Source organism: Canis lupus, chromosome 13 (assembly GCF_048164855.1).
Source record: "Canis lupus baileyi chromosome 13, mCanLup2.hap1, whole genome shotgun sequence".
Classification (NCBI taxonomy): Eukaryota; Metazoa; Chordata; class Mammalia; order Carnivora; family Canidae; genus Canis; species Canis lupus.
In genome coordinates, this window is record NC_132850.1 from 30,246,474 (window position 1) to 30,270,157 (window position 23,684).

The 23,684-nt window shown below is 35.9% G+C and overlaps 1 long non-coding RNA gene across 1 annotated transcript; it reads left to right on the forward strand.

Moving 5' to 3' along the window:
* The first annotated feature begins 2,624 nt into the window (after nucleotides 1-2,624).
* LOC140602187 (uncharacterized) lies at nucleotides 2,625-19,352 on the forward strand. Its single transcript, XR_012005156.1, has 3 exons — nucleotides 2,625-2,759; nucleotides 9,995-10,088; nucleotides 19,114-19,352. It is a non-coding gene; the product is annotated as an uncharacterized lncRNA (long non-coding RNA).
* Nucleotides 19,353-23,684: the final 4,332 nt, after the last annotated feature.

Sequence of the window (23,684 nt, forward strand, 5' to 3'; positions counted from 1 at the left end):
ATTTCTTTGTTTTCAAACCAAATCCACATTTTCATAGTCAATCCCATCATCTAATTTTGTATCCTATTGCCACAGTTCTCAGGTCTCCAGACTATGTGTCAGTGCAGTACTAGGCACTGTGCTAGATTCTGAATACACAACAATAAATAGAAGTAATTTGGTCCCTACTGTTAGAATAAAATCTACAGAATAGAAGCAACAAGTGGTTTACATATAAAGTGATGTAGGTCTACAGGGGAAGTACAGTGTCCATAAAAGGTACCTGGAAGGAAAATGCTCTTAACAAAATAGAGGTGCCTTTTCTACAAGCCATGCCATACTACTTCTGCCAGAAGTCAACTGATACAAGTTAAAAATGGCCAAATCCCACCTCACAGTAGGACCACTTCTGCAGTGCTATTTATGCTCCAAAGGTTTCTGTGGTTTACTTCAAAATTTCCAGCTGAGACCACATTCTTACTAAGCTTTTCACCCAGCTATATCCTGCTTGCCTTACTTCTAGAGAATACCTCCCTTTCTCTCAAATAAATCTTTTGAAAAAAGCTATTCTAGGGAACCTACCTAAGACAGATGCATTCCCTGACCAGCATACACACAGGCCCTCACTCTCAACTGTATCTTGCTTTACTTTTTTACATGGCACCTACAGCAGTATTGAATAATATATTTTTGCAATGTTTTGTTGTAGTTGTTCATTCACTTTTTCTTTCAATGGCATGTAGGGCTGGGACGTTTTTTGTTCACTACTATATTCCCAAGCCTACAAAATCATCTGGTTCATTATAGCTACTCAATAATATGCATTGCTAAATGAATAGATAAATGGAATAGAACGGTGAATTTATTTTATTATTTTTAAAAGGATATCCATTCTTGAAAGCATTGGGAAACAATAGCCTGAATTAATTTTTATCTGCATTAAAGAAGGATGCTGTTAGGGACTGTGTGTTCTATGCCCTTTCAAACTAGGTCAACACTGGAATACTGATCATTGATATAACATGTGCTTATCAACTGAGAGTTAGTTCATTAAGACACTCTTCCCAAGGCTTGCAGTCATTAAACTCAAAGGTTTTAATCTTGTTATATTCTAACAGTCATTCAAATTCCCCTCTGAATGTCTTAATTAGCCTTTGTTTCTTAAATAAGAATTTACTTTTTCATTAATCAGTATTTTGAACTAAGATCTTCAAAGCCCATATTAAAAATGACAATGTATATATTTTAACAATAAAAATCATTAAGGAAAATATATTGTAACTGTAGAATGGCTAATGTAAGCATCACTCATATTCAGTCAGAGACAGTCCCTAAAACAATTATAGAGTTTCTTGAAAATGGATTTTAAAATAAGGTAATAGCTGTTTTACTACACAGACCCTATTTGCCTATAAAGCTGGCAAAGGAGTTGAGCTTACATCTGAGCTCCTTCATTAAGGAAACACTGCAGCTGGATATGACACATCAAAAATATTCAAATATCAAACTGTGGAGATTCCGGATGACTTTCGGCCCCTTTAGTTCACAAGCTCTCTAATAGAACTCAGCCTTGATGAGTGTTTTCAGAAAATTGTCTACATTGTCAACTATGCTCCACAAAAGTGACTTGAATAATTTGACTTTTACAGATTTTAAAAGTCAGAAAGAATTTGAGGTTGCATGCCAATTCCACAGAAGTCTTTTCTTTAAGCAATAAATAAAGTTTGATTTAATTTTTTCATAAGGAGGTTTTGTGGTCATGAAAGCCTGCTGTCTACGCCATTAAAAATTAAGAAATCTTCTGGGGAGAATCTCAAACATATTCAAATAAAGACCTTGTAAAGATGTTTCATTATAACTTGGGAGTGCATAATGAGTGTAGTTCTTTGCAACTAGCATTTAATACCAGTGCTTTTATGGCTTATGATGTAACATTTGTTTCTTTTTATTCAACAGAAAAGGTCAACATGACTAATAATTAGAACTATGACTGAGAGAAGACGAGTGCAATTAGACTATTTTTCAACAAATAATGAAGTGTCAGAAAAGGAAAGTGAACCCTTGGTGTCAGCAAAACTAGTTTATATAAGACAGGAAAAGTGATTCTTTCATGCAGATGCACACTTGGGTGATTTTCCAATAGTCTAACTCAAATAATAAATATACATAAAAAGCACTATCCAGATATTCAAACTAAAACAATACTTCTCATCCAGGGGTAATTTTATCTATAAGATGGTTATTTGGCAATTTCTGAAAACATTTTTGGTTGCTACAACGAAGAATGCCATTGACATCTACAGGGCAAAGCCCAGAGATGCTGCTAACCATCTTAAAATTCACAGGACAGCATCCCACAAAGGGAATTCTCCAAACCCAAATACCATGTTGATTTTGAGAATCTCTGAACTAATGTCATAAAATTTTCTGGTTCTGAAATTAATGAGCAAGTTTTAACGTGCCTACACTTATTAGAGTTCTATAGTGAGGTGGCTGTCTACTAACATTTGAAAGACATTGTGTAGCTGTTGTAGATTAAAACAAAAAGAATGAAAAAAAAAAAGAAAAAGAATAAGAGGTGTTAGACTTGTTAGAATCCAGAACTCTGAGATAATACTGGGATTCCAGACACCTAAATGTCATGTCATTATCCTTTGGAGCTGTATCTATTTTTTAAGGCTGCCATAACAAAAGCACCACAGGGTGAATGGCTTAAACAACAGAAATTTATTTTTTCACAGGTCTGGAGGCTAAAACTCCAAGATCAAGATGTCTACAAGGTTGTTTCTTCTGAGATTTCTCTCTTTTGCTTGTAGATGGCTGTGTTCTCTCTATGTCTTCACATGATTTTCCCTCTGTGCCTGTGTCTGTGATCTAATCTCCTCTTCTTGTAAGGACACTAGTCACTGGATTAGAGTTCACATCAATGACCTTCTTTAAATTTAACTGCTTTCTTAAAGAACTTATCTCCAGGGTGCCTAGGTGTCAGAGTTGGTTAAGCACCAGACTCTTGATTTCACGATCTTGATTTCCTCAGGTCACAATCTGAGGGTTGTGAGATCAAGCCCTGCTTTGGGCTCTGTGTTCAGCCCAGAGTCTGCTTGAGACACACACACACACACTCTCTCTCTGTGTCCCTCCCCCACTCTCTCTCTCTCCCTCTCTCAAATAAATAAATAAATATTTAAAAATAAAATAAAAAAACATAAAAAGAAAATAAAGACTTTATCTCTCAGTAAAGTCACATTCTGAGGCACTGAAGGTTAAGACCAGAAGATGTAAATGTTAGTAGGACACAACTCAGCCATTAATAGGGGCATTGGTCTGTCTTTGGTCCAGAAGTCCTTCAGAGAGACATAACTAGCAGTCAATGTGAAAGCACTGGAGAGCAGAAAAGCAAAGATAAAGGAAAAGTGAGCCTTATCTGATTCAATCGATAATTTTTTTAAAATGATTTTGAAGCTGCCCCAAATTTTTGCAGGAAATAGTTAGAGGAACTCATAAGAAACTCATGGAAACAAAACCATAACTTTGAATCATTTTCCTAAATCAAACAAGAACTAGAAGAGTGAGTTTCCGGCAAGAATTGTGTTGGCCATGTTAGCCAAAACACCACAAGCAGGGCCCAGCATAGAGAGAGACCTCAATATCTATCTGCCTACTGACTGTGTGATTGTATCAATGAAGAACAGTCCTTTAACATTCTATGTTTGAATGGCAGTGTGCTTCTAACCTGCCTCCTACCCAATCTCCAAGCCTTCTCTCTCACTACTTGTTGCCATGCATTTTATGATTCAGCAACAACAAATTATTGGTGGTTACGTGCTTAATTTACGCTGTTTTCCTTCTCCATACAATGCCCTATTCTCTCCTTCCCTTCCCACTTTACAAACTAGCTTCCTACTTCAAGACTGCACAAAAATTACCTAGAACATTTGTTTTTGACAGAAGATAATATTTTTAAACAGACTAATTTGAACTTCATAGGTGGTTCTAAAAATTTTATATATGTGTGTGTATGTGTACATGTACATAGGCATATCTATAAACCCATGTTCAAACTATATATTTGCATATATACATGCATATTCATTTGTCTATTCACAAATATTTATTATTTCATTTGTGTCAGACCCCTTGTTAGCTATGTATATGCAATGTTCCTGCCTTCAAAGAATATATACTATTAGAATATATTATAGAATATGTGTAGTAAACAGTGACTAGCTCTGTTTACTGGAAAGACATATGGAGGCATAAAACCAATGACTAAAACAACAAACAAAATAGTGACTTTTTTAAAAATAACATATAAACTTGTTTTCTTCAAATAATTCTATTTAAATCAATCTTATTTTTTTGGATTACAAAATCAAGCTAATTATTTTAAACTCACTAGCATTCAAAACAACTTCTCTTGGAAATTAGTGATTAACGAAAGCAAACATTTTATGTTTCTTAAGAATGATGCATAACATATATTTAACTTTAAAATAGTATGGATTCTTGACATTTATTCAGAGTGAGCAACTAAGATTCTCATTCTGAAACTAAAATGTGGCATAGGAAAAAGCAGAGACTATAAATTCGTCCAGACTCTCACCCCTCCCCCAGCCCCAGCTGAGAGTGTGACTCTAAACAAGGTAAGTAAACTATTTGAATCACAGACTATCTGTAAGGCTTAAGTGATTTGCATTTTCACTGAAGCTAAATTTCTATATTTTGATGAAAAAACAAATATTTGAAAATATGCTTTACCACGTTTTTAAACTTGTTCTCTATATAAGAAAAACATTTTAGATAAATAACCAAACCCATATTTTAGAGGTCAGTAGTGAGCCTATAACTTCAGGTTAATTACTTTTATAAGCTAACATACTATAAGATCTTTGGAAGTTTTGTCAATAAAAGAAATTAACAATTTATGAAGTAAATTATAAAAATATATGATCATTTTTAAGATCATATATGCAAAGATCATAGTAACTTCTGAAAATATTATATGACCAATGAAACAGTTAAAGTTTCATAATGTTTTGTCTGTCAGATTGACATAACTGGATTAAAACATGGGAGAAATTTTCAGGCAATTTAATCTTCCTCTGTTTTTCTTTGTTTGACTGTATTTCAAGCTATGAACTATATATATGGGCTAGAAATAGTCGAAGAATAATAGCTGATGAGCTTTCCTCAGCAGGAATCTGACCAATACATTAAATAAACTGCATTTAAATAAAGCAAATCCATAAAAGTAACAGAATAACCAAAGGGAAGATTACAAAAGGTGGTAAAAACCAATGGCACTTGAATTATTAGGGAATAAGAATAAAAAATAAGAATAAAAAGGGAGCATGTGAAGGAAGTAATTGAAGAAAATAAGTGCACTTTAAAATTACCTTGCCCACAACTAACAGCAAACATTCTGGTTGTTATCTTTAAATATGCAGAAAATAAAAGTTGTATCTGCATAATAATTTATATTTTAATCATGAAATTAAAAATGAGTGTTATATTTTAGATCTTGACTATATCCAGAGGAGGGGAAACAATATAATAAAAAAAAAATCATTGGCCCCAAAAGCAAAACCATCTGGTGAAGTCATGAATGACTGAATTGAACAGCAGGGGAGCCTACTGTTAAACATTTTTGCAGTCAATTGAGAATTTTGTAGAGAATGTATTAAAGAGTAGTAGTGCAGTGACCTAAATAAACTGCTTAAGAAAAAAAGTCAAAATCAATTAACAGATATTGTATCCTACCAAAATTGAATACTTTTAAGAATTTGTATTTGCTTGTTGCTGTGATGGAGCTATCTCCTCCAAATTTTAAGAATTTTCTACTTGGTTGTATTCTTGATGAAACTCCAAGAGGATGGGAAACTTTCCTATGTCCTACTTTTGGTATCCAAGCGATATTTGTTACTAATGGTTCAATTCTGAAACACAGAAGGATAAAAGCAATTCCCAGTAATAGATAACAAACTTCGAAAAATTGAATACAATCAAACTTTGTTTATCGATTAGTTTTTTATGTTGCTACTGTTCTCAAGAATTCATTCTTCATGTCTCTTTCTTTTTTAAAGTAATAGAACCTCATTATTTTTAGCCTATGTGGAGTTGAGATACCTAGATACAGACTTGATTTCCCATCCTTCACAGCAGCTATGTGTGGCCATGAGATTATGTCTGGGTCAAAGAGCACAAAGAATATGTGCAATTTCAGAGTTATTGCTTTGAAGATAAAGTCATTTACTCTGGACTTGCTCTTTTTTCTTGTCTCCAATCCATGTAGAACAGAATAATATCCTAGATGATGATTGAACATCAACTTGGATATTATCCAATGAGAAAAGTTTTACTCATGAATGATTTTTTGTAGTAGACCTATGCCAGCCTTGACCTCTCTCCTCTGATAGAATGAGAAAATAACTTTCAATATTATTTAAAATAACTGTAGTTTTGGTTCATTTGTTATAAAGATTTATCTTTTACCTCATTTCATATTAAAATTTGGTAAGAGATGTGAGAGACTACAATAATAAATCTTCAAAATATTTGTTACTGGTTTAGCAATTAGGTGGATGGTGGTAAGGAAACAGATATCAAATCATGGGAAGCTAGTGACCTATTTTATTCCAAGGAAAACTAACAAGAAAAATGCAACCTGCTAAGGATTAAAATTTGTGTCCCCCTCAAAATTCAGATGTGGAAGCCCTAGTTCCCAATGTGATAGTATCTGGAGGTAGGGTCTTCGGGAGGCAATTAAGTCATGAGGATGGAGCCCTCACAAGTTGGAATAATGCTCTTTAAGGGAAGATATGAGAAAAATGATTATACTCACCCTGTGAAACAACAAGAAGACAGCCGCCTGTAAGCCAGAAAGAGAGCTCTCACCAGAACCTGACCATGCTGGCACCCCAATCACAGATGTCCAGCCTCCAGAACTATTAGAAATAAATAAATGTTTGTTGCTTAAGCCACCCAGTCTATGATATCTTACTACAGCTGCCCAAACTAAAATACAACCTACGAGAAATAGAAGGCAGATGAGGTATTTGCTGGGCCTAATGCTCTAAAAAAACGGATTAGAAAACAAAGAATATTAGAATGATATTGGCCCCCTGCCTTTTTTAGAAAAGTCCTGTAGGATAAAAAGAAGCTTATGTATGAATAGGCCAGTTTGCAAGTAGAGACTGTAGAAAATAATTTCCACCTGTGGCATTCCATCTACTTTGAGAAGTATATGGCTTCATGGGACTGGAAAAGTCACCTGCTTTTGCGTTCCACACAGCAGAAGCTATGACTGTCCTTCAGAGCCTTTCTTTAAATTCTCCCAATAACACCTTAGTGTCAAACAATGGAAGCAGCCCAGAAACCAAGTTCAGAGTAACTCCCTATTTGAAGCCTTTATTTTTTAGAGTACTTTAAACTAGCCAGTATAAGTTGAAAGTAAAAGGGAGGATTCAAGCACAGATGGCAAGCACAAATGTAAGAAAAGATCTCAGTGGCTTAAGGACTATGAATAAAAGTAATCTGAATATGGTAATTTTCACACGAATTTAATTGGAAGCAAGTAGACTGGAAGCCTATTAAGTTATTGAGGGAACTGTATTACCACTGCAGCCACAAGTCTGACCAGCAAGAGCTGTGGCTGTCTCATAAATAGGGTTCATGGAGGTCATACTCTCAGTGCTCACTTTAGTTGTGGCAGAGAGGAAAAGAGACAGAAAAATATTGAGCCAACCCACAGAGAAGAAATAGGGTATTTTAAAAAATGGATAGGAGAGTCCTCTCAGAAATCAGGACAAAAGTCAGCTGAGCAATATATTCCAATGCTAGAACAAGTATCTTAAAATTATTGCATACCATATTTCTGTCATTTCTATGGAGCTGTGACTACTCCCATTCTGATTTTATTAACAGGAGCTTATCCATAGTGGTTATTCTGTTCTAGCTCCATCATTGTATATTGGGTGTCAGGGACATATATAAATTTTGTATTCGTTCATGAGTTACCAGAACTTGATAAAGGGCAAGTTCAAACTTGACAGAAAGGAAAATGCAATACTTGTCTTAGCCTCAATTTTTATGTGGATAGGAAAACAAAGAAACTTGGCTCCCTGGGTGCCTGGGTGGCTCAGCTAGTTAAGCGTCTGCCTTTGGCTCAGGTCATGATCCCAGGATTCTGGGATAGAGCCCCACATTGGGCTCCCTACTCATCAGGGAGCCTGCTTCTCCCTCTCCCTCTGCCACTCTGCCTCCTTGTGCTCTTGCTCTCTCTCAAATAAATTTAAAAATTCTTTTAAAAAGAAAGAAATAAATAAACTTGGCTTCCTAATTTTGGGAGAGAAAGAGTATGGTCTCAATGTAGGAAGAAGGTACTCATGGGAGATGGCCAGAGGGGAAATTACATCAGACTGTTCACCAAATCTTTTACCTAGATTTTTATCTTAATAATAAAATCTTTGGGGATTTAACTGGCCACCTGCTCACCCAGTTTTCCTTACAGCTAAGCATAGCATTTTGTTTAAGTTTGGCCAATAGGATGAAAGAGAAAGGTATGTAACTTCTGGGTGGTCTCCCTAAAAACAAAGACATTTTCTTTGAACTTCTTAATTATTTCAGTTAGACTGTGAACAAAGGATGATCCACCTTTGACAAGGTAGACAAGACCAACACCCTCAGGGATGATGGAGCAATAGGAGGAGTGCTACATCCCTAATGACCTAGAAAAGCAAAGCCACCCAAACAGCTTGGTGTACTAACTTCTGGACTTTTATATACGAGACAGAAATAAAACCTAGAATTCAAGCTCCTGTATTTTAGAGTCTTTTGCGGCTGCTTGGTCTAAATCCTCAAACAATATATAATTTAAGCTAGTAAATCCACTAATGTAAAGCACAGTTAGGATTGTGAAATTAAATCAAATCTATAATTATAAGTCTATGAAAGAAAATAATAAACTTTTACAGAATGAGCACAGTAAAAGATTATTTCTAGTGGAAGCAAGTAAAGTACCAAACAGTTTCTGGGAGACCTGGCGTGATAGATGCCTTCAACACAGACATTAGACTCAGGCACTTTTTATTTAATTTCAAAGGTACACCATATTATTGAGACAGATGTACTGTCTCAATAAACGATCATATTTTATAATTATAAGACTCTTTAAATCATCTGTCAGACAACTACAGATGCCAAATAAGTCAAAACCTTCAATGTTCAAACCACTATTCAAAAATAATTTATACACCTGGGAAATCAAAGTTAATGATTTGGAAACTATTTCTGAATGTGCCATTATATGCCCAAGATGGTACAAAGTCTTGAGACATAGAAAATATAAGATACTCCACCTACAATCAAGGATGTTTCACCCTTGTTGAAAATACAAAATTAATAAACTTTAAACAATTAAAGAAACATCTGCTATTAAACATGAATGCTTCTGGTTATAATTTGATTAAAATTATTAGTGTTAATGTGTGATTTTCTGATGAGTTAAAAATAAATGACTAAGACATAGTTCTCATGAAAGAAATTATAATGTAGGTTAGGGATGGGGCATTAGTGGTAGAATAGGGAAAAGAGATGCAAACATAGTCTCACACACAACTACACAAATAAATAATACATGACAGGTGTCAAAAAAAGAATAAACAAAATGCTCTATCAGTCCATAATTGGATTGGGAAATTATAGACACCAAGATTGGTTATTAGAGAATGGAAATAGAAATATAAAAAAATTTTTTAAAGATTTTATTGACTTGAGAGAGAGAGTGCGTGAATGCACAAGCAGGAGGAGAGTCAGAGGGAGAGGGAGAAACTGATTCCCCACTGAGCAGGGAGCCCAACACAGAGCTCAATTCCAGGACCCCAAGATCATGACCTAAGCCAAAGTCAGACATTTAACCAACTGAGTCACTCAGGCATCTCAGAAATATAAAACATCTACTCATTCATCTATTCAACACATTTTTTAAAACGCTTTTTTATGTACATTTATGTTCTAGGTATTAGGCTCCTGTTCATGGCCATAGAATGTTCACTGACCAACAGTTTAGTTCTACAATGCAGCTGCTCTGGCCAGGCACAGAGAAGGCTGAGGTAAGTGGGAAAGTATAGCCCTGCGATCAATGAACTCATAGCCAAGAGAGAAATAGATGAAGACAGGAGAGAGAGCATTTTTAGCTGCTGGTAAAAATGAGGTAAAAATGATGATCAGAGTCAAAAAAAAAAAAAAAAAAAGGATTGAGTTGGGGCAGGAAGGAAGCAGTATAACCACATTCCGACAAATTAGGTGAAAAACAGAAATAAAATAGCATTCAACACATAATTACTCCACATCAAAACACTGGGAATAATATGCTATAAACAACATTAGAGAGTCATAATCTAATATCAGTAGAGGAGGGGGAGGAATTAAATGGCAGAGGAGTAAGAGGACCCTAAGCTTGTCTCTGCCCTTGAACACAGCTAGATATTTATCAAATTATTTTGAACACCCAAGCAATCAGATGTCTGAGAGAACAAAAACTACAAGTCCACAAGTAAAAAAGCAACAACCTTTTGGAAGAGAGGAGGTGCAGAAGTTCACTTGGAAGAGACAGAGCTATGGCTACAGTAGCAGGGAGGGAGCCTACACATGGAGGCTACTGCAAAGTATTACAAGTATGGAGCACAAAATCTGGACTTCAGTGTGGAACTATGGAGAACATGCCAAGATTAAAGGTGCTTGTGTGGTGAAGAGGGGGAGAATCTGAGGAGTGACTAGGTGGTCTGAGGATCCCCTGGGTCACAGGAAGACCAGGTGGCGCCAATGTGCTGCACTGTTCTCAGGCATAGGGGATGGGAAGCTGGCAGGGAGCAGTAGGTCCTGGTCCTGGCTATCCGCTATGAACTGTGAACCAAATCAATACCACAATGAGATACCACCCCACACTGTCAGAATGGCTAAAATTAACAAGTCAGGAAACAGCAGATGTTGGTGAGGATGCAGAGAAAAGGGAACCCTCATACACTGTTGGTGGGAATGCAAGGTGGTGCAGCCCCTCTGGAAAACAGTATGGAGGTTCCTGAAGAAGTTAAACATAGAGCTGCCCTACGATCTAGCATTGCACTACTGGGTATTTACCCCAAAGATACAAATGTAGTGATTTAAAGAGGCACCTGTACCCCAATGTTTATAGCAGCAATGCCATGATAGCCAAATTATGGAAAGAGTCCAGATGTCCACTGACAGAAAAATGGATTAAAAAAATGTGGTATATACATATACATAAATAATGGAATGCTATTCAGTCATAAAAAAAAATTAAATCTTGCCACTTGCAATGACATGGATAGAACTAGAGGATATTATGCTAAGCAAAATAACTCAATCAGAGAGATAATTATCATATGATCTCACTCATATCTGGAATTTAAGAAACAAAGCAGAGGATCATAGGGGAAGAGAGGAAAAAATAAAATAAGGTGAAATCAGAGAGGTACACAAGCTGTAAGAGACTCTTAATCAAAGGAAACAAACTAAGGGTCACCTGAGGGGAAGGGAATGGGAGTGGGGTAACTGGGTGATGGACATTAAGGAGCGCACATGATGTAATGAACACTGAGTATTACATAAGATTAATGAATCAGTGACCTTTACCTCTGAAATGAATAATGCATTATATGTTAATTGAATTTACATAAAATTAGAATTTTTTTTAAAAAAAGATTACCAACATAACCCTTGAATCAAAACAAAACAAAACTGACCACCAGGTGGTCATGTGGCCACTTTCCTGGGAAAGGCCTGCAAGTGTGAGGAGACTCCCCCTGAAGGAACAGTGCTGGTCTGTACCACCAGGGTCCCTGAAATTCCGAGGTTTGAAATTTGGTCATGTGCCTGAGATAAAAAGGCTCAGACAGGGCAGGGTGAGTGCAGGGTTCAGATGGAAGCCAAGGAAACAAATAGGGTGACTGACTGCTTCTGTGAGGGCTCACTAAAGAGTAAGGGTACAAACTTACTACAGCTCTGAGACTGAAGACCAAGCCAGAGCCATTTTCATCCTGCCCATCAGTGCTGAAAGCTTTCAGGGAGGAGAATAATGCCACCTAATAGAGGGCTGAGCCGTGTACACCAAGCCTTGCCCCCTGTGTCCTGGGGAAGCATTTTCAGGGAAACAAGTCCTCCTGAGAATCAATAGAGCAGGCGCCTCCCCTAGAAGACCTGCACAACTAGCTAGTACCAGTTATTATAGAGTGATTATAGAGTGCTGCAAAGCTTCAGCTCTAGAGAAAATGGCATGGAGCTTCCTTTTCACTTTTATTCTTTATTTCTTTTATTTTTATTATTTTTCATTTATTTTCTTTTATTTTCCAATTCCTCTTTTTCATTTTTGATCTTTTTTAAAAAATTTCTAACTATATTTTTTCATATATTTTTGGCCTACTTTTATTTTCTTATTTATTTGTTTATTTTTTAATTTTAGGATTTAGATTCTTTTAACAAGCAGACCAAAACACACTCAGTATCTATTGGGGTTTTTTGTTGTTGTTGTTCTTGGGGTTTTTTGTTTTGTTTTGTTTTGTTTTCTTGCTTTGTTTTCCTTTCCCTCTCTCTCTCTCTCTTTCTCTCTCTCTTTTTTTTGTTTTGTTTTGTTTTTTGATGTTTTTATTTTGGCTTGGTTTGGGCTTTTGTTTCGTTCTGTTTCTGTTATCCTTTTTTCTCTTTCTTCTTTGAGATGGAGGAAAGATGAGATGATGAGATGAGATGAGATGAGATGAGATGAGATGAGATGAGATGAAGGAATTCATGCCAAAAGAAAGAACACAGGTAGAACTCACAGCTAGGGATTTAATCAACATAGATATAAGCAAAATGTCTGAACTAGAATTTTAAAAAATGATTTTAAGGATACTATCTGGGCTTGAAAAAAAGCATTAGAGACTAGAGAATTCCTTACTATAAAATCCCTCACTATACAAGAGCTGAAATCTAGTCAGGCCAAAATTAAAAATGCCATAACGCAGATGTAAATATTCTCCCTCTGATCTAACATCAGTTTAATTACATTTTAGCTTTTTGAATAACAACTCCATAAGTAGAGAAGGGCTTCTAACAGAATATCTACACATGTACATGAGTATAAGTGCTAAGTAAATATATGCATATAGGGAAAACTATATATACCCACATATACATGTATGTATTTATAAACATAGATGCACTATCACACTCATATGACAAGGTAGAGAGAAGATATTTATATATAACATATCTTTCAGAGCTAAATTATTGGTATCAAAATTATCTAGAAATAGCATTACAGCTTTGAGTAGAAGCACCCTTTCAAAATTAAGTCATTATTCAAAAACTCATATCGTAATTTCAGCAACTGTTAGAAACATATTTAGCTAGCCAGTTGTGTTAATTTGGAGCTTAAAATGATCAATGTAAATGTCTTAAACTGTATGGTGCTTTGCAAATTAAGTTATTTATGGAGAGTCAGCAGTGCCATTTACAAAGATTGTTCCATAAGGTGGTACAGTTTGGAGGCCATAAAAATGGAGGCCATAAAAATGAGGATGGACAAAACAGAGGGGTTAATCAGTGATGTAGAAGATAAAATTATGAAAAATAATGAAGCAAAAAAAAAAAAAGAGGGAAAGAAAGGTAATGGACCCAAAGGTAGACTTAGAGAATTCGGTGACTTAGCAAAACATAGTAACATTTATATCATAGGAGTCCCAGAGAGAGAAAGTCCAGAGAGATAAAGAGGCACGTTTATTCAGACAAATTATAGCTGAAAATTTCCCTAATCGAGGGAAGGACACACATCAAAATCTAAAAAGCACAAAGAACTCCCATTAAATTCAACAAAAACTAGCCATCACCAAGGCATATTATAATCAAATTCACAAAATACACAGACAAGGAAAGAAACCTGGAAGTACTAAGGGAAGAAACATCCTTAACCTATATGGGAAGACAGATCAGGTTTGCAGCAGATTTAGCCACAGACACGTGGCATGCCAGAAATGAGTGGAAGGAAATATTCAATGTGTTGAATGGGAAAAATGCACAGCCACAAATTCTTTACCCAGTAAGGCTGTCATTCAGAATAAAAGGAGAGATAAAGAGTTTTCCAGACAAACAAAAACTGAAAGAGTTCATGACTAGCCCTGCGAGGAATTTCAAGTGGAGAAAATAAGACCAAAAGCAGCAAAGACAAGAAAGCAACAGAAGAACATCACCAGAAACACCAACTCTACAGGTAATACAATGGGCACTAAATTCATCTCTCTCAATAACTGCTCTAAATATAAATGGACTAAGTGTGCCAATCAAAAGACATAGAGTTTTTAATAGATTAGATTTAAAAACAAACAAACAAGATCCATCTATATGCTGCTTACAAACGACTCATTTTAAACCTAAAAACACTGCAGATTGAAAGTGAAGGGATGGAAAACCATTTATCATGCTAATGGACATCAAAAGAAAGCCAAAGTAGCCATACTTATATCAGACAAACTAGATTTTAAAATAAAGATCATTAAAAGAGATGCAAGAGGACATTATATAATAATTAAGTAATCTATCCATCAAAAAGAACTAACAACTGTAAATATTTATGCCCTCAACTTGGGAGCACCCAAATATATAAATCAATTAATAACGAGCATAAAGAAACTCATTGATGATAATACAATAATAGTAGGAGAATTTAATACCCCACTTATGGCAACGGACAGATCATTTAAACAGAAAATCAACAAGGAAATGTCTTCGAATGACACACTGGACCAGATGAATTTAACTGATATATTTAGAATATTTCATCCTAAAGTAGCATGATATACATTCTTCTTGAGGGCACAGGGAACACTATCCAGAAGAGATCACATATTGAGTCACAAATCAGCTCTCACAAGTACAAAAAGATCAAGATCGTACCATGCATGGTTTCAGATCACAACACTTTGAAACTGGAAGTCAACCAGAAGAAAAAAATTGGAAAGACCTCAAATACGTGGATGTTAAAGAACATCCTACTAAAGAATGAATGGAAGGAAATTAAAGAAGAATTTAAAAAATACATGGAAGCAAATGAAAATGAAAACACAAGAGCCCAAAACCATTGGGATGCAGCAAAAGTATTTCTAAGAGGCAAGTGTGCTGCAATACAGGCCTACCTCAATAAGCATGAAAAGCTTCAAATACACAACCTAACCTTACACCTAAAGGAGCTTTTAGAAGAGGAACAGCAAGTAAAACCTAAAGCCAGGATAAGGGAAATAATAAAGATTAGAGGGAGAAATAAATGATATGGAAACAAACATACAAACAAAAAAGTAGAACAGGTAATCGAACTAAGAACTGTTTCCTTGAAAGAATCAACAAAATTGATAAACCTCTAGCCAGATTTATCAAAAAGAAAAAGGAAAAGACTCAAATAGATAAAATTACAAATGATAGAGGAGAGATCACAAAAGAATACTATGAAAAATTATATGTCAACAAACTGGGCAAACTGGAAGAAATGGGCAAATTCCTAGAAACTTACAAACTACCAAAACTGAAATGGGGAAAAAATAGAAAATTTGAATACCCATAACCAGCAAAAAAAAAAAAAAAAAATTCAATCAGTAATCAAAAATCTCCCAACAAACGAAAGTCCTGGACCAGATGGCTTCCCAGGGGATTTCTACCAGACATTTAAAGAACAGTTAATACCTACTCTCAAACTGTTCCAAAAAATAGAAATGGAGGGAAAACTTCCAAACTCATTCTATGAAGCCAGCATTATTTTATTCCAAAACCAGACAAAGACCTCACTGAAAAGGAGAATTACAAATTCTCACATAATTTTGGATGCAAAACTCACAGAAAAATATAGATGCAAAAGTTCTCAATAAAATATTAGTAAATCAAATTCAACTGCACCTTAAAAAATTATTCACACAATCAAGTGGGATTTATTCCTGGGCTGCAGGGTGGTTCAATATTCACAAATCAATCAACATAATATACTATATTAATTTTAAAAAGGATAAGACCATATGACACTCTCAATAGATGCAAAACAAGCCTTTGACAAAATACAGCATCCTTTCCTGATAAAACCTCCAACAAAGTAGGGATGGAGGAAACATATCTCAATATCATAAAGGCCATATACAAAAAACCCACACCTAATATCATCCTTAATGGGGAAAAACTGAGAGCCTTTCCCCTATGGTCAAGAACAAGATAAAGATGTCCACTCTCACCATTACTATCTAATATAGTACTAGAAATCTTGGCCTCAGCTATCAAACAACAAAAGAAATACAAGGCATTCCAATTGGCAAGAAGTCAAACTTTCACTATTTACAGATGACATGATACTCTATGTAGAAACCAAAGGCTCCACCAAAAAATTGCTACAATTCATACATGAATTCAATATACTTATAGAATATAAAATCAATGTGCAGAAATCTGTTGCACTTCTATGCACCAATTAACAGCAGAAAAAGAAATCAAGGAATCAATCCTATTTTCAATCGCACCAAAAACCATAAGATACCTAGGAATAAATACAACCAAAAGAGTAAAAGATCTATACTCTGAAAACTATAGAACACTTATAAAATAAATTGAAGAGGACACAAATAAATGGGAAAGAATTCATTTCTCATAGATTAAAAGAACGAAAACTGTTAAAATGTCTATACTATCCAAAGCAATCTACACATTTAATGCAATCCCCATCAAAATACCATCAGCATTTTTCATAAAACAAACAATCCTAAAATTTGTATGGAACCACAAAAGATCCTGAATAGCAAAGTCAATTCTGAAAAAGAAAAACAAAATCAGAGGCATCTCAATTCTGAAATTCAAGCTATATTACAAAGCTATAGTCATCAAGGCAGTATGATACTGGCACAAAAATAGACACACAGATCAGTGGAACAGAATACAGAACCCAGAAATGGACCCTCAACTATATGGTCAACTAATATTCAACAAAGCAGGGAAGGACATCAAATGGAAAAAGGTCTCTTTAACAAATGGTGTTGGGAAATTTGGACAGCAACATGCAGAAGAATGAAACTGGATCACTTTCTTACACCACACAGAAAAACACATTCAAAATGAATGATAGACCTTAATGTGAGACAGGAAATCTTCAAAATCCTAGAGGAGAACACAGGCAGCAACCTCTCCGACCTTGGCCATAGCCATTTCTTACTAGACACATCACCACAGTCAAGGGAACCAAAAGCAGAAATAAACTACTGGGACTTCATCAAGATAAAAAGCCTCTGCACAGCAAAGGACACAATAAACAAAACTAAAACTCAGCCAATGGAATGGGATAGGATATTTGCAAATGACATATATGATAAAAGGTTACTATCCAAAATCCACAAAGAACTTATCAAACTCAATACCTGAAAAATAATCCAGTTAAGAAATGGGCAGAATATCTGAATACTTTTCCAGAAAAGACATCCAGATGGTTAACAGACATGAAAAGATGCTCCATGTCACTCTTCATCAGGAAAATATATATTAAAGCCATAATGAGATACCATCTCACACCTGTCAGGATGACTAAAATCAACAATACAAGAAACACTAGGTGTTGGAGAGAATCCAGAGAAAGGGGAACCCTCTTGCAGTGTTGGGGGTAATACAAGCTGGTGCAGACACTCTGGAGAACAGTATAGAGGTTCCTCAAAATGTTAAAAATAGAACTACCCTATGATCCAGCCATCACACTACTAGTTATTCACCCAAAGGATTAAAAAGTACAGATTCAAAGGGATAGATGCACCCGGATGTTTATAACCAGCATTATCAAGAATAGCCAAACTATGGAAAGAGCCCAAATGTCCATCAACTGATGAATGGATAAAGAAGATGTGGTGTGTATATACAATGGAATGTTACTCAGCCATCAAAAAGAATAAAAATCTTGCCATTTGCAACAACATGGATGGAGCTAAAGTGTGATGTGCTAAGTGAAATGAGTCAGAGAAAGACAAATAGCCTTTGATCTCATTCATAGGTGGAATTTAAGAGAACAGATCCACATATGGGAAGGGGGGTGAGGGAGGAAAAAAAAGGAGAAAGGGAAACAAGCCATAAGAGGATCTTAACTATGGAGAACAAACTGAGGGGTAATGGAGGGAGGTAGATGAGGGATGGACTACATAGGTGATGGGTGTTAAGGAGGGCAGTTGTTATGATTAGCGCTGGATGTTGTACATAAGTGATGAATCACTGAATTCTATTCCAGAAACCAATATTGCACTGTGTGTTAACTATCTAAACTTTAAAAAAATATAAAAAGTATAACTAGAAACAAATTGTTATAAAATACTAAGATAAGTAGTATAATCAGAGGCATATGTAGAATTATAGAAGCAGATGGATAGGGTTTAACAAATTGTTTACTAAGAACATATTATTTTTGACAGAATGAATGAATGATTCATATTTATATCCCATTCAATTTGCTCTAGTTTGTACCAAAATAGGTATCTTCTTTGGAACTTGCAAGCTCACTTCTGTATCTTATGCACAGCAAATTAGCAATCACATTTTATTTTTCTTGAGCATTTACTTCTGGTCCCACACTCAACCTCCATAGGCCAATCAAGTTATTTGATTTCTTTAAAAATGCTGATAATTGCACTTAGGAGAATCCATTGACTTAAAAAAAATTTCCATCTGATTATACTGTGAATGATCTAATTTTGTTTATTCGTGTTTAACAGGGCCTATGGATTATAGTCAAGAGGTAGAGATTTCTTTACATACACAACTTGAACACCCTGCTGGCACTGTAACCAAAGTAAAACAGACAAATAAGAGGGTCACCACTTTCCTCCTGGCCTTTGATCCTTGTCTATTTCCTCACCTTGTGAATCTTGACTAACTGACCAAACATAAGCCTTGCAGAAACAATTCACAGAAAGCACTATTCTGACAATTATCACAATGAAGAACTACACCAACAATTCTGAGAAATTGGTGTGAAAATAAGTACAACTGTCAGATACAAGTTTTGAAGCATTTAGATACAAAAACTGTTAACCTAAGGCAAACCATAAAGACATATGTCTCTCTCTTCTCCTCTCCTAATAGTTTCAACCCAAGAAGTTACCTGGTCTTTAGACGCTCCCAATGTACATCAGCTAAAAGAAACCTGTATCCTTTCTTTGCATCACTTATATTATTTGGATAGCACAGAAATCTATTGATAAAGTTCACCCACAAAAACACATTTAACATGTAATCAGTGGCTAACAGAGAAAGATAGACAATCTCCTTTTCCCTGTTTCTGTAACAGCAGATGGTTGAAATGGATGTTGAAATATCTGTAGTTGAGGAAGGTTGTACCAATTAAAGCAAACTTCTTAATGTCTGAATTACAATATCCTGTATGGTCTCCTTTCCTGATGCTAGTATAATGCCTGAGGTCCATCCTCATCCCAGACACAAGAGATTCATGGCAAATCCCAGCTGCAGCTGAATTATTTTGTGTATTCTCATTACCCTAGCACCATAGCCAAGGTCTTCTTCAGAACTTTATTTTCATTATTTTTCTATTCTATTGAAATATTTCTTTTTTAAAAAAGATTTTATTAATTAATTAATTAATTTATTTATTTATTTATTTATTTATGAGAAAGAGAGAGAGCATGAGTGGGGGGAGGTACAGTGAGAAAAGCACAAGCCCTGCTGAGCAGGGAGCCTGATGTGGGGCTTGATCCCAGAACTCTGGGATCAGGACCTGAGCTGAAGGCAGACGCTTGACCAACCACGCCACCCACATGTCGGAAACTTATTTCTACTTTTCCTATGAAACTTTCTCCTTTATGTCCAGAGGATAAATCTCTCATTTCTCTTGAATCTCTAGTTTCACTCCTCATCACATGTGTATTTATATCATTATCACACTGCATATTTAATGAACAACTATTTCCAAACATTTAGCACATGCATTACAGAAGATAAGACAGTGTGAGATTCAGAGTGGATTTACAAAGTAGGAATTTAAGGAGAAGTAAATGGAAGCAGAAATGATGACTTCTCGGGCAAAAAGTATAGCGCTAGCTAAAGCACAAGGACTGAAATGCCAGCCGTGCCTTTCTGATAAGTACTCCATTTTGGCCATTTCACTGAATATTTATAGAGATAAAGTGAACATAAAACATTAAAGGTCATTTTTTGTAAGAGTCCTTAATAGAACTGAGAAATTTTCATATAATTTACTAGATAATGATAAACAATTAAATGTTTTTGACAAGTGGTTGGTAGATAAGATCAGAGTCTTCATTTTAGAAGTTTAATCTAGAAATTATGCACAGAAAGGACTGGAAAAGAGAGTCATGAGAAAAAGAGACCAATTAAGAAGCTCTTGAAATATAGAAAGGGGAGAAACCAAAGGAATGTCAAAATTGTAAGAACTGCAAAAGTTGGCAACTAAGATATTGAAAAAGAAAGAGAAGCAGAAAATAATTTCACATTTTGAGCCTGAATGACAGAGAGAACATCATGATAAAATCATGAGCTCTCTTTCAGGTATGTGTAGTCATGCAGTCAAGTATCCTACTAGAAGTTAGGTCTATATCGAAAAAAAAAATACTTCTGTATTGTTTTTTATAATCTTGCCTTTCTCTAGAGCCTTATCTGTTTCTAATTAGTGATGAGGGTAAAGATAACAAAATGTGCAGTCTAGTTTAAAGATTCATTTAATACAGTGTCTCTTAAATAAAATATGTTTCCATGATTGATCCCCTGTTCCTGGGGGAGGAGTACGGATTATTACTTTTATGATATGGGAGAGGAAACATAAAATCCTCATTGTTTCTCCTCCAGTGGTTCAACTACCCTTTGTCCTCCTGTATGTTGGTTGTTCTGCTCTCTTTTGATGCTGACTTCTATAGCTAATGTATCACAGAGGCCATGCCTTTGGCACAAACCCTGCTGCTTATGGTATTCATACCCAATGACCTTCCCTTAGATTTTGCTGTAGAAACCTCTGGTCTGGGGCACCTGGGTGGCTCAGCTGATTAAGCATCTGCCTTTGGCTCAGGTCATGATCCCAGGGTTCTGGGATTGAGGCCTGCATCAGGTGCCCTGCTTAGCAGGCAGTCTTTTCCCTCTGCCTCTGCCCCCCACTCGTGCTCACTCTCTCTCTCTCTCTTTCAAATAAATAAATAAAATCTTTAAAAAGAAAAAAAAAAGAGAGGCTTTTTTTTGGGGGGGGGGGTGGCTCAGTGGTTGAGCATCTGCCTTTGGCTCAGGTTGTGATTGCGAGAGTCCTGGAATCAAGTCCCACATCAGGCCTGCTTCTCCCTCTGCCTGTTTCTCTGCCTCTCTCTGTGTCTCTCATGAATAAATAAATAAAATCTTTAAAAAAAGAAAAGAAACCTCTAGTCTGCCTAAGAAAAGAAACCTATAGTCTGCCTATAACTTTTATTTGGCTCTGATTAGAGTCATCTTCCTACAGTCCTTACTTGATCCCAACAATTTGGGGATCCCAACAACCTCCTTCTGGCAAAATGCATATGAGGACAAAGGGTGCCTTAGGAAAGCTAATCCTCAGGACCATTTCTTTACCTAATAGGCTACCCTGGCCAGTTCACTTTGAAGAGGTTGTGTACAAATTGCTTACAAGACCCCCTGCAAGTATCCTCCTCTTAAAGTTTCAAAAGGGAAATGGGTGTCCCTCTGACTCTGCTAATGTTCTCTCTCTTCTAATGTACCTCTGGGCTACAGCTCCGAAAAGGGAAAATGCAGACCTCTAAGTAATGGTTTCATTTTCCTCTATCTTCTTTCTATAATCCACTAGGCTGAGACATCATAGAGGGCAAAGTTATGCTCTGCAAGTTACAGGAAAGCTCTGAAATGACTACTCCAAGATGAGTTGTTTATTTGCAAATATAGGGAATGTAAAAAATAATGGAACTCTTCTTCTCTCTAGACTAGCTAGTAGTCTGATTTATCATTATAGAAGGAAACTATAAACACTAACGTCAACACCAAAAAACCTTTCTTAAAACATAGTTCTTTATTCTTTTCTCATTTTTATTTTTTGGGCAATTTCCCTTTGTATTTCTTCTGTAACAAATCCTAATCTCCCCAGGCATATTACTGCCTTAGGCAAACTAAGACAATGGTCTTGTACTCTGAAAGGCAAAATAAAAAAGTACATCAATAATTTTCAAAATACTGCCCCACTGCACATGTTCAGTTTAAACTACCTGCAGAACATTTAGGAAAGTAAATCCCCCTTAGTAATCCAGAGAGATTTGTTTCCCCATTTTAACTTAGAGTCTAAGCAATGTTCTAGTTTCCATTCAACCTCTTATTATGATTAATCATGACTAATGGAGTTTGGCTGTAAACCAGGGGAAGTTTCTACACCTTTAAACCCAGATAGTTTAAAGAACATATTTGGTTTCTTAAAAAATATGACAAGAACTTGATATATCCAATCATAATTTTTAAGACTGAGAAGTCCCATTACCCACCCGTATTTAAAAATGACAACTATCTTGTCATGCCAGTACTATAAATACCAGTAGAGAACAGGTACAAACAGGTCATCAAACCTGAAAGAGTCAAGGAAGGGACCATAGGAGATAAATAAGATAATCACAGCCAAGAGTCAGATCTCACAGATCCCAAGGTCAAGGCAAACACAGACCTAGAACCAAATACAACAGAGTCAGAGCCAAAGACAGCAGGAGAGAGGACAGACAGTTCATTAAGCCAGCTGGGACATGGGCAGGTTAGCCAAGAGATGAAAATAGCAAAAGGCCACCAGGCATCAGGGTAAATTAGTTTGGGAAGCCATGGGGGTGAGATAAGGATTTGGGATTTATATTCCAGTCTTTTCGTCCTCACAGGAATGGGTGTTAGACTGGCGGTGGACAGCTGACAGGCAATGATCATTTTTCTGTGGCTAAAGTTACTGCTCCCATTCGCCTCACACAATAATTTCTCTGGAGCTTCTGCATCTAAGTGGGTGAGTCAGACTGGACTCGAAAAAAAATAAATAAATCGAGATCCATATCTCAGATTAGATTAGAGAGTCCAGAGTGACCTCAGGTGAAGATAACTGTTGGAACGGTAGAACCTTAAGTTGAGGGGCAAATGGAGATGGAATCAGAGTTCAGCAGAGCATGAAGGAATGTTAGAGGATTGCTTAGAACATTGAATCAACCCTACACTACCTGTCGATCTGAAGGTTCAAGATACAAGTCAAGTAAGATATAAACTGTGCAGTGTTCAAGCTGAAGCAATAAAAATCAGGAGTCCTAACAGACCCACAAGAGACCTCTAGGTGGTCTCAGTATCAGAGGATTTATATTATTAAGCAGTATATTTTTCATTTAGAAAAATGAAAAATATATTTTAAAAATGGTAAAAGTCCAATTTCTCCATGATATGAGGACAGGACAGGTTTCATTTATCTACTCATTTTCCAATTTGTGTATCTGACAACAGTAACTCATTACATTCTCTCAGTGATGGTCAATGTCAATTCAAATGTCATCAATGAGCATTTGGAATTCCTCAAGTTAGCAGGAACTAGTTTTCAACAGAGATCCTTTAAATGTTCTAAGGCAGTTTAACATTTATATAAACACTATTTTTTTTCTGAGTTGTTGCCAATGATATGAGGTCAGATCCCCTCCTCTACA